Here is a 13403-nt window from a genome sequence, read left to right on the forward strand (position 1 = left end):
GACCAAGACTCCGTTCTCCGGAACAATGGAGCGAGCAACCAACTTGTTGGAAATCATACATACCGATGTGTGCGGTCCAATGAGCGTTGAGGCTCGCGGAGGATATCGTTATGTTCTCACTCTCACTGATGACTTAAGTAGATATGGGTATGTCTACTTAATGAAACACAAGTCTGAGACCTTTGAAAAGTTCAAGGAATTTCAGAATGAGGTGGAGAATCAACGTGACCGAAAGATAAAGTTCCTACGATCAGATCGTGGAGGAGAATATTTAAGTCACGAATTTGGCACACACTTAAGGAAATGTGGAATCGTTTCACAACTCACGCCGCCTGGAACACCTCAGCGAAACGGTGTGTCCGAACGTCGTAATCGCACTCTATTGGATATGGTGCGGTCTATGATGTCTCTTACCGATTTACCGCTATCATTTTGGGGATACGCTCTAGAGACAGCTACATTCACTTTAAATAGGGCACCGTCTAAATCCGTTGAGACGACACCGTATGAATTATGGTTTGGGAAGAAACCTAAGCTGTCGTTTCTAAAAGTTTGGGGATGCGATGCTTATGTCAAGAAACTTCAACCTGAAAAGCTCGAACCCAAGTCGGAAAAATGCGTCTTCATAGGATACCCTAAGGAAACTGTAGGGTATACCTTCTACTTAAGATCCGAGGGCAAGATCTTTGTTGCCAAGAACGGATGCTTTCTGGAAAAAGAGTTTCTCTCGAAAGAAGTAAGTGGGAGGAAAGTAGAACTCGATGAAGTACTACCTCTCGAACGGGAAAGTGGTGCAGCTCAGGAAAATGTTCCTGTGATGCCCACACCAACTGAAGAGGAAACCAATGATGATGATCAAGGTACTTCGGATCAAGTTGCTACTGAACTTCGTAGGTCCACAAGGACACGTTCCGCACCAGAGTGGTACGGCAACCCTGTCCTGGAAATCATGTTGTTAGACAACGGTGAACCTTCGAACTATGAAGAAGCGATGGCGGGCCCAGATTCCAACAAATGGCTAGAAGCCATGAAATCCGAGATAGAATCCATGTATGAAAACAAAGTATGGACTTTGACTGACTTGCCCGATGATCGGCGAGCGATAGAAAACAAATGGATCTTTAAGAAGAAGACGGACGCGGATGGAAATGTTACCATCTATAAAGCTCGACTTGTCGCTAAGGGTTATCGACAAGTTCAAGGGATTGACTACGACGAGACATTCTCTCCCGTAGCGAAGCTTAAGTCCGTCCGAATCATGTTAGCAATTGCCGCATACTATGATTATGAGATATGGCAGATGGACGTCAAAACGGCATTCCTTAACGGGCATCTTAAGGAAGAGCTGTATATGATGCAGCCAGAAGGTTTTGTCGATCCTAAGAACGCTAACAAAGTATGCAAGCTCCAGCGATCCATTTATGGGCTGGTGCAAGCATCTCGGAGTTGGAATATTCGCTTTGATGAGATGATCAAAGCGTTTGGGTTTATGCAGACTTATGGAGAAGCCTGCGTTTACAAGAAAGTGAGTGGGAGCTCTGTAGCATTTCTCATATTATATGTGGATGACATACTCTTGATGGGAAATAATATAGAATTTCTGGACAGCATTAAGGCCTACTTGAACAAATGTTTTTCAATGAAGGACCTTGGAGAAGCTGCTTATATATTAGGCATCAAGATCTATAGAGATAGATCGAGACGCCTCATAGGTCTTTCACAAAGCACATACCTTGATAAGATTTTGAAAAAGTTCAAAATGGATGAGTCCAAGAAAGGGTTCTTGCCTATGTTACAAGGTGTGAGATTGAGCTCAGCTCAGTCACCGACCACGGCAAAAGATAAAGAAGAGATGAGTGTCATCCCCTATGCTTCAGCCATAGGATCTATTATGTATGCCATGCTGTGTACCAGACCTGATGTAAACCTTGCCGTAAGTTTGGTAGCAAGATACCAGAGTAATCCCGGCAAGGAACACTGGACAGCGGTCAAGAATATCCTGAAGTACCTGAAAAGGACAAAGGACATGTTTCTCGTTTATGGAGGTGACGAAGAGCTCGTCGTAAAGGGTTACGTCGACGCTAGCTTCGACACAGATCTGGATGACTCTAAGTCACAAACCGGATACGTGTATATGTTGAATGGTGGAGCAGTAAGCTGGTGCAGCTGCAAGCAGAGCGTCGTGGCGGGATCTACATGTGAAGCGGAGTACATGGCAGCCTCGGAGGCAGCGCATGAAGCTATTTGGGTGAAGGAGTTCATCACCGACCTAGGAGTCATACCCAATGCGTCGGGGCCAATCAAACTCTTCTGTGACAACACTGGAGCTATTGCCCTTGCTAAGGAGCCCAGGTTTCACAAGAAGACCAGGCACATCAAGCGTCGTTTCAACTCCATCCGTGAAAATGTTCAAGATGGAGACATAGAAATTTGCAAAGTACATACGGATCTGAATGTCGCTGATCCGTTGACTAAACCTCTCTCGCGAGCAAAACATGATCAACACCAGAACTCTATGGGTGTTCGATTCATCACAATGTAACTAGATTAGTGACTCTAGTGCAAGTGGGAGACTGTTGGAAATATGCCCTAGAGGCAATAATAAAAGTATTATTATATTTCTATGTTCATGATAATTGTCTTTTATTCATGCTATAACTGTATTATCCGGAAATCGTAATACACGTGTGAATACATAGACCACAATATGTCCCTAGTGAGCCTCTAGTTGACTAGCTCGTTGTGATCAACAGATAGTCATGGTTTCCTGGCTATGGACATTGGATGTCGTTGATAACGGGATCACATCATTAGGAGAATGATGTGATGGACAAGACCCAATCCTAAGCATAGCACAAAGATCGTGTAGTTCGTTTGCTAGAGCTTTGCCAATGTCAAGTATCTCTTCCTTCGACCATGAGAGCGTGTAACTCCTGGATACCGTAGGGGTGCTTTGGGTGTATCAAACGTCACAACGTAACTGGGTGACTATAAAGGTGCACTACAGGTATCTCCGAAAGTATCTATTGTTTTATGCGGATCGAGACTGGGATTTGTCACTCCGTATGACGGAGAGGTATCTCTGGGCCCACTCGGTAATGCATCATCATAATGAGCTCAAGGTGACCAATGTGTTGGCCACGGGATCATGCATTACGGTACGAGTAAAGTGACTTGCCGGTAACGAGACTGAACAAGGTATTGGGATACCGACGATCGAGTCTCGGGCAAGTAACGTACCGATTGACAAAGGGAATTGTATACAGGGTTTGATCGAATCCTCGACATCGTGGTTCAACCGATGAAATCATCGAGGAGCATGTGGGAGCCAACATGGGTATCCAGACCCCGCTGTTGGTTATTGCCCGAGAGTGGTCTCGGTCATGTCTGCATGTCTCCCGAGCCCGTAGGGTCTACACACTTAAGGTTCGGTGACGCTAGGGTTGTTAGGAAGACTAGTATGTGACTACCGAATGTTGTTCGGAGTCCCGGATGAGATCCCGGACGTCACGAGGAGTTCCGGAATGGTCCGGAGGTAAAGTTTTATATATGGGAAGTTGTTAAACGGGCACCGGAAAGTTTCGGGGTCATACCGGTATTGTACCGGGACCACCGGAAGGGTTCCGGGGGTCCACCGGGAGGGGCCACCCCTCCCAGGGGGCCACTTGGGCTGCATGGGGATAGCAGCCAGCCCCTAGTGGGCTTGGCGCCCCCCCCCCCTGGGCCCATGCGCCTAGGGTTGGGGGGAAAACCCTAAAGGGGGCGCACCCCCCTTGCTTGGGGGGCAAGCCCCCCACCCCTTGGCCGCCGCCCCCCTCTAGGGCCGGCCCCCCTTGCCCCTTCTCCTATATATAGAGGGGTGAGGGGAGGGCTGCCGTACACCACAACTCAAGGCGCAGCCCCTCCCCTCCCCAACACCTCTCCTCCTCCGTACGTGCTCGGCGAAGCTCTGTCGGAATACTGCTGCACCAACTGCACCACGCCGTCGTGCTGCCCTTGGAGCTGCCTTCCTCAACCTCTCCTTCCTCCTTGCTGGATCAAGACGGAGGAGACGTCTCCCGTCCCGTACGTGTGTTGAACGCGGAGGTGCTGTCTGTTCAGCACTAGGACATCGGTGATCCGAATCACGTTCGAGTACGACTCCATCATCACCATCTCCTTGGCAAGCTTCCGCTCGTGATCTACAAGTGGTATGTAGATGCAAACTCTCTCCCTTGACTCGTTGCTTAGATGAACTCATAGATGGATCTTGGTGAAACCGTAGGAAAAATTTTAATTTTCTGCAACGTTCCCCAACAGTGGCATCATGAGCTAGGTCTATGCGTAGTTCTCTTTGCACGAGTAGAACACAATTTTGTTGTGGGCGTGGATCTTGTCATCTTACTTGCCTCTACTAGTCTTTTCTTGCTTCGGCGGTATTGTGGGATGAAGCGGCCCGGACCAACCTTACACGTACGCTTACGTGAGACCGGTTCCACCGACTAACATGCACTAGTTGCATAAGGTGGCTGGCGGGTGTCTGTCTCTCCCACTTTAGTTGGAGCGGATTCGATGAAAAGGGCCCTTATGAAGGGTAAATAGAAGTTGACAAAATCACGTTGCGGTTATTCGTAGGTAAGAAAACGTTCTTGCTAGAACCCAATTGCAGCCACGTAAAAGATGCAACAACAATTAGAGGACGTCTAACTTGTTTTTGCAGCGATTGATCAAGTGATGTGATATGGCCAGAAGTTGTGATGAATGATGAATTGTGATGTATGAGATCATGTTCTTTGTAATAGGATTCACGACTTGCATGTCGATGAGTATGACAATCGGCAGGAGCCATAGGAGTTGTCTTTATTTTTGTATGACCTGCGTGTCATTGAAGAACGCCATGTAACTTACTTTACTTCATTGCTAAACGCGTTAGTCATAGAAGTAGAAGTAGTCGTTGGCGTGACAACTTCATGAAGACACGATGATGGAGATCATGATGATGGAGATCATGGTGTCAAGCCGGTGACAAGATGATCATGGAGCCCCGAAGATGGAGATCAATGGAGCTATATGATATTGGCCATATCATGTCACAACTATATAATTGCATGTGATGTTTATTATGTTTATGCATCTTGTTTACTTAGGACGACGGTAGTAAATAAGATGATCCCTTACAAAAATTTCAAGAAGTGTTCTCCCCTAACTGTGCACCGTTGCTACAGTTCGTCGCTTCTAAGCACCACGCGATGATCGGGTGTGATGGATTCTTACGTTCACATACAACGGGTGTAAGACAGTTTTACACAGCGAAAACACTTAGGGTTAACTTGACGAGCCTAGCATGTGCAGACATGGCCTCGGAACACGGAGACCGAAAGGTCGAACACGAGTCGTATGAAAGATACGATCAACATGAGAATGTTCACCGACGATGACTAATCCGTCTTACGTGATGATCGGACACGGCCTAGTCGACTCGGATCGTGTAACACTTAGATGACTAGAGGGATGTCTAATCTAAGTGGGAGTTCATAATTTGATTAGAACTTAATTATCATGAACTTAGTCTAAAGCCTTTGCAAATATGTCTTGTAGATCAAATGGCCAACGCTCATGTCAACATGAACTTCAACGCGTTCCTAGAGAAAACCAAGCTGAAAGATGATGGCAGCAACTATACGGACTGGGTCCGGAACCTGAGGATCATCCTCATAGCTGCCAGGAAACAATATGTCCTAGAAGGACCGCTAGGTGACGCTCCCGTCCCAGAGAACCAAGACATTATGAATGCTTGGCAGTCTCGTGCTGATGATTACTCCCTCGTTCAGTGCGGCATGCTTTACAGCTTAGAACCGGGGCTCCAAAAGCGTTTTGAGCATCACGGAGCATATGAGATGTTCGAAGAGCTGAAACTAGTTTTCCAAGCTCATGCCCGGGTCGAGAGATATGATGTCTCCGACAAGTTCTATAGTTGTAAGATGGAGGAAAACAGTTCTGTCAGTGAACACATCCTGAAGATGTCTGGGTTGCACAACCGTATGACCCAGCTGAACATTAACCTCCCAGATGAGGCGGTCATTGACAGAATCCTCCAGTCGCTCCCACCAAGCTACAAGAGCTTTGTGATGAACTACAACATGCAGGGGATGGAAAAGACCATTCCTGAAGTGTTCTCAATGCTGAAGTCAGCAGAGGCTGAAATCAAGAAAGAACATCAAGTGTTGATGGTCAATAAGACCACTAAGTTCAAGAAGGGCAAGGGTAAGAAGAACTTCAAGAAGGACGGCAAGGAGGTTGCCGCGCCTGGTAAGCCAGTTACCGGGAAGAAGTCAAAGAATGGACCCAAGCCTGAGACTGAGTGCTTTTATTGCAAGGGGAAGGGTCACTGGAAGCGGAACTGCCCCAAATACTTAGCGGATAAGAAGGCCGGCAACACCAAAGGTATATTTGATATACATGTAATTGATGTGTACCTTACCAGTACTCGTAGTAACTCCTGGGTATTTGATACCGGTGCCGTTGCTCATATTTGTAACTCACAGCAGGAGCTGCGGAATAAACGGAGGCTGGGGAAGGACGAGGTGACGATGCGCGTCGGGAATGGTTCCAGAGTCGATGTGATCGCCGTCGGCACGCTGCCTCTACATTTACCTACGGGATTAGTTTTGAACCTTAATAATTGTTATTTAGTGCCAAGTTTGAGCATGAACATTGTATCTGGATCTCGTTTAATACGAGATGGCTACTCATTTAAGTCCGAGAATAATGGTTGTTCGATTTATATGAGAGATATGTTTTATGGTCATGCTCCGATGGTCAATGGTTTATTCTTAATGAATCTCGAGCGTAATATTACACATGTTCATAGTGTAGATGCCAAAAGATGTAAAGTTGATAACGATAGTCCCACATACTTGTGGCACTGCCGCCTTGGTCACATTGGTGTCAAGCGCATGAAGAAGCTCCATGCTGATGGACTTTTGGAGTCTCTTGATTATGAATCGTTTGACACATGCGAACCATGCCTCATGGGCAAAATGACCAAGACTCCGTTCTCCGGAACAATGGAGTGAGCAACCAACTTGTTGGAAATCATACATACCGATGTGTGCGGTCCAATGAGCGTTGAGGCTCGTGGAGGATATCATTATGTTCTCACTCTCACTGATAACTTAAGTAGATATGGGTATGTCTACTTAATGAAACACAAGTCTGAGACCTTTGAAAAATTCAAGAAATTTCAGAATGAGGTGGAGAATCAACGTGACCGAAAGATAAAGTTCCTATGATCAGATCGTGGAGGAGAATATTTAAGTCACGAATTTGGCACACACTTAAGAAAATGTGGAATCGTTTCACAACTCACGCCGCCTGGAACACCTCAACGAAACGGTGTGTCCGAACGTCGTAATCGCACTCTATTGGATATGGTGCGGTCTATGATGTCTCTTACCGATTTACCACTATCATTTTGGGGATACGCTCTAGAGACAGCTACATTCACTTTAAATAGGGCACCGTCTAAATCCGTTGAGACGACACCGTATGAATTATGGTTTGAGAAGAAACCTAAGCTGTCGTTTCTAAAAGTTTGGGGATGCGATGCTTATGTCAAGAAACTTCAACCTGAAAAGCTCGAACCCAAGTCGGAAAAATGCGTCTTCATAGGATACCCTAAGGAAATTGTAGGGTATACCTTCTACTTAAGATCCGAGGGCAAGATCTTTGTTGCCAAGAACGGATGCTTTCTGGAAAAAGAGTTTCTCTCGAAAGAAGTAAGTGGGAGGAAAGTAGAACTCGATGAAGTACTACCTCTCGAACGGGAAAGTGGTGCAGCTCAGGAAAATGTTCCTGTGATGCCCACACCAACTGAAGAGGGAACCAATGATGATGATCAAGGTGCTTCTGATCAAGTTGCTACTGAACTTCGTAGGTCCACAAGGACACGTTCCGCACCAGAGTGGTACGGCAACCCTGTCCTGGAAATCATGTTGTTAGACAACGGTGAACCTTCGAACTATGAAGAAGCGATGGCGGGCCCAGATTCCTACAAATGGCTAGAAGCCATGAAATCCGAGACAGAATCCATGTATGAAAACAAAGTATGGACTTTGACTGACTTGCCCGATGATCGGCGAGCCATAGAAAACAAATGGATCTTTAAGAAGAAGACGGACGCGGATGGAAATGTTACCATCTATAAAGCTCGACTTGTCGCTAAGGGTTATCGACAAGTTCAAGGGATTGACTACGACGAGACATTCTCTCCCGTAGCAAAGCTTAAGTCCGTCCGAATCATGTTAGCAATTGACGCATACATTATGAGATATGGCAGATGGACGTCAAAACAGCATTCCTTAACGGGCATCTTAAGGAAGAGCTGTATATGATGCAGCCAGAAGGTTTTGTCGATCCTAAGAACGCTAACAAAGTATGCAAGCTCCAGCGATCCATTTATGGGCTGGTGCAAGCATCTCGGAGTTGGAATATTCGCTTTGATGAGATGATCAAACCGTTTGGGTTTATGCAGACTTATGGAGAAGCCTGCGTTTACAAGAAAGTGAGTGGGAGCTATGTAGCATTTCTCATATTATATGTGGATGACATACTCTTGATGGGAAATAATATAGAATTTCTGGACAGCATTAAGGCCTACTTGAACAAATGTTTTTCAATGAAGGACCTTGGAGAAGCTGCTTATATATTAGGCATCAAGATCTATAGAGATAGATCGAGACGCCTCATAGGTCTTTCACAAAGCACATACCTTGATAAGATTTTGAAAAAGTTCAAAATGGATGAGTCCAAGAAAGGGTTCTTGCCTATGTTACAAGGTGTGAGATTGAGCTCAGCTCAGTCACCGACCACGGCAAAAGATAAAGAAGAGATGAGTGTCATCCCCTATGCTTCAGCCATAGGATCTATTATGTATGCCATGCTGTGTACCAGACCTGATGTAAACCTTGCCATAAGTTTGGTAGCAAGATACCAGAGTAATCCCGGCAAGGAACACTGGACAGCGGTCAAGAATATCCTGAAGTACCTGAAAAGGACAAAGGACATGTTTCTCGTATATGGAGGTGACGAAGAGCTCGTCGTAAAGGGTTACGTCGACGCTAGCTTCGACACAGATCTGGATGACTCTAAGTCACAAACCGGATACGTGTATATGTTGAATGGTGGAGCAGTAAGCTGGTGCAGCTGCAAGCAGAGCATCGTGGCGGGATCTACATGTGAAGCGGAGTACATGGCAGCCTCGGAGGCAGCGCATGAAGCTATTTGGGTGAAGGAGTTCATCACCGACCTAGGAGTCATACCCAATGCGTCGGGGCCAATCAAACTCTTCTGTGACAACACTGGAGCTATTGCCCTTGCTAAGGAGCCCAGGTTTCACAAGAAGACCAGGCACATCAAGCGTCGTTTCAACTCCATCCGTGAAAATGTTCAAGATGGAGACATAGAAATTTGCAAAGTACATACGGATCTGAATGTCGCTGATCCGTTGACTAAACCTCTCTCGCGAGCAAAACATGATCAACACCAGAACTCTATGGGTGTTCGATTCATCACAATGTAACTAGATTAGTGACTCTAGTGCAAGTGGGAGACTGTTGGAAATATGCCCTAGAGGCAATAATAAAAGTATTATTATATTTCTATGTTCATGATAATTGTCTTTTATTCATGCTATAACTGTATTATCCGGAAATCATAATACACGTGTGAATACATAGACCACAATATGTCCCTAGTGAGCCTCTAGTTGACTAGCTCGTTGTGATCAACAGATAGTCATGGTTTCCTGGCTATGGACATTGGATGTCGTTGATAACGGGATCACATCATTAGGAGAATGATGTGATGGACAAGACCCAATCCTAAGCATAGCACAAAGATCGTATAGTTCGTTTGCTAGAGCTTTGCCAATGTCAAGTATCTCTTCCTTTGACCATGAGAGCGTGTAACTCCTGGATACCGTAGGGGTGCTTTGGGTGTATCAAACGTCACAACGTAACTGGGTGACTATAAAGGTGCACTACATGTATCTCCGAAAGTATCTATTGTTTTATGCGGATCGAGACTGGGATTTGTCACTCCGTATGACGGAGAGGTATCTCTGGGCCCACTCGGTAATGCATCATCATAATGAGCTCAAGGTGACCAATGTGTTGGCCACGGGATCATGCATTACGGTACGAGTAAAGTGACTTGCCGGTAACAAGACTGAACAAGGTATTGGGATACCGACGATCGAGTCTCGGGCAAGTAACGTACCGACTGACAAAGGGAATTGTATACAGGGTTCGATCGAATCCTCGACATCGTGGTTCAACCGATGAAATCATCGAGGAGCATGTGGGATCCAACATGGGTATCCAGACCCCGCTGTTGGTTATTGCCCGAGAGTGGTCTCGGTCATGTCTGCATGTCTCCCGAGCCCGTAGGGTCTACACACTTAAGGTTCGGTGACGCTAGGGTTGTTAGGAAGACTAGTATGTGACTACCGAATGTTGTTCGGAGTCCCGGATGAGATCCCGGACGTCACGAGGAGTTCCGGAATGGTCCGGAGGTAAAGTTTTATATATGGGAAGTTGTTAAACGGGCACCGGAAAGTTTTGGGGTCATACCGATATTGTACCGGGACCACCGGAAGGGTTCCGGGGGTCCACCGGGAGGGGCCACCCCTCCCAGGGGGCCACTTGGGCTGCGTGGGGATAGCAGCCAGCCCCTAGTGGGCTTCGCGCGCCCCCCCTTGGGCCCATGCGCCTAGGGTTGGGGGGAAAACCCTAAAGGGGGCGCACCCCCCTTGCTTGGGGGGCAAGCCCCCCACCCCTTGGCCGCCGCCCCCCTCTAGGGCCGGCCCCCCTTGCCCCTTCTCCTATATATAGAGGGGTGAGGGGAGGGCTGCCGTACACCACAACTCAAGGCGCAGCCCCTCCCCTCCCCAACACCTCTCCTCCTCCGTACGTGCTCGGCGAAGCTCTGTCGGAATACTGCTGCACCAACTGCACCACGCCGTCGTGCTGCCCTTGGAGCTGCCTTCCTCAACCTCTCCTTCCTCCTTGCTGGATCAAGACGGAGGAGACGTCTCCCGTCCCGTACGTGTGTTGAACGCGGAGGTGCTGTCTATTCAGCACTAGGACATCGGTGATCCGAATCACGTTCGAGTACGACTCCATCATCACCATCTCCTTGGCAAGCTTCCGCTCGTGATCAACAAGTGGTATGTAGATGCAAACTCTCTCCCTTGACTCGTTGCTTAGATGAACTCATAGATGGATCTTGGTGAAACTGTAGGAAAAATTTTAATTTTCTGCAACGTTCCCCAACATGGTGGTGGTCGGCGATGGTGGTGTCCGCCATGGATTTTTGTTGCATTCATTTTTTTTGCTGGAACCACTTTTCATTTTTGCTGGAACCAGCTTTCAATGTTGCTGCAAATTCAGAGGATGGTGGTGTTCTTGCCGCATGATTTTTGCTACATCATTTTTGGGCTTGGAACTACTTGTGATTTTTGTTGGATCCAACATTTGACTTTGCTGCATAGGCTAGGATCTGGGGGCGACGACGACCAGTGGCTGCCATCTGTCTTTGCGCATTGTTTTTTTTTGCTGAAACCAGCAATCATTTCTGCTACAACCATCTGAAGCAAAGCTGGAATCGGCGAGATTTGTTCGCGACCTTGGACGACGGCACATTTTTGTTGGAACCATGATATTTTTTGCTGGAACGTTTGTTGGTTTTTGCTACCACCAGCGAAACCCCTTTTTTTTATTGCGAGAGCTCTTTTCTATGAACACGATGGTGGAAACCGACGCCGGCAGCGAGCAGACGGCGATGGCCGAGGGTGCTACAACCACGAGGCCCACGTCTTGGAACCAGCCGACGAAGAGCTGCAAACAACAGAAGCTAAATCAAGGCGACGAGGGCCACACAACGACCACGAGATTTAGCTTCAATGACGACAGCGGGGTCGCGAGCATGTTGATGGCGAGACGAGCGAGGAGCGGCGCCCTTCGTGGAAGGATAGACACGAGGGAAGGTCGACCGACGCAGTGGGGCCAGGGGATGCTTTTCTCCCTGAACGCGCGTGGAAAAATGAGAGAAGGGGTGATGCACAAGAAAGAAGGCGCAATCACCCGACTCATGCGACCGACCCAAATTTTGGCCGGCACGTTGGCGCCTAGCACTCCCATCTCCGCCGAAATCACTAATTAGGCTAGTCATAGTGGGAGTAACTTAGCTAGTAACATAGCGCACTCCAATTTTTTTTTTGCTTATGTGGCAAGTATTTAATGTGAGATGGTAACATAATATGTTACTGTAACATAGCGCTTTCCAAAACAAGATAAGTCTACAAGCTAATAAATGAAGCTATCTATGACAGTACTATTATATTACTTTGCATTATGAAGGTAGTAACTTAGACCAGTGTTATGCATATGACATTAATCTAAGTTACTCCCCACTATGACCAGCCTTAAGGAGTACTCGTTGCAAAGAGCACTCCACTTTCCCAGGTCGCGACAAGTGGCGCACATGCAACACGCCACTTGTCGCAACCTGGGAGTTTTCTCTTTTTTCGTAGATCCGTTTATTCAAAACGTTTTATCTTTTAAACCGTGCATCCAAATCTCGAACCGTTTTTCACCGTTGGATTCCTCGCGTCGAGATTTTCAAAACTAGATCCCATGTTGATAGGTTTTGACGAACTTTTTTTTCACGAAAAAACTGGATGGAAAAAACCGGACCGGAAGTATGGTTTTTTCCCTTTCCGAAAGTGGCACGTCCGTGCCTCTCGCGAAATCACAACCGTGCCTCTCGTGGAAGCAAAACCGTGACTCTCGTGGAAGGAAAAAAACAGAAAATACGTTTTTTTCGTTTCCGAGAGGCACGGCCGTGACTCTCGCGAAAGCACAACCGTGACTCTCACGAAAGAAAAAAACAGAAAACGCGTATTTTTTCCTTTTCCGAGAGGCACGACCGTGACTTTCGCGAAAGCACAACCGTGCCTATCGCGGAAGCAAAACCGTGACTCTCCCGAAAGAAAAAAAACAAAAAACGCGTTTTATTTTTCCCTTTCCGAGAGGCACGGCCGTGACTCTCGCGGATGCAAAACCGTGACTCTCGCGAAAGAAAAAAAAACAGAAAACGCGTTTTTTTTCGTTTCCGAAAGGCACGGCCGTGACTCTTGCTAAAGCACAACCGTGCCTCTCGCGGAAGAAAAACCGTGACTTTTGCGAAAGGAAAAAAAAGAAAACATGTTTTTTCGTGCAAATTTTTTTTTCAAATTTTTTTTATCGAAAAACTAAGAAAGACCGGAGGAAAACCAAAATGTCAAAAACCCCAAAAGAAAAACCGTTTAAAAAGCCAAAAACACGTGCGGAAAAATAAAAAAAAATTCTAAGGGAGCGTCCAGA

The sequence above is a fragment of the Triticum aestivum genome, chromosome 5A (assembly GCF_018294505.1).
Source record: "Triticum aestivum cultivar Chinese Spring chromosome 5A, IWGSC CS RefSeq v2.1, whole genome shotgun sequence".
Taxonomy (NCBI): domain Eukaryota; kingdom Viridiplantae; phylum Streptophyta; class Magnoliopsida; order Poales; family Poaceae; genus Triticum; species Triticum aestivum.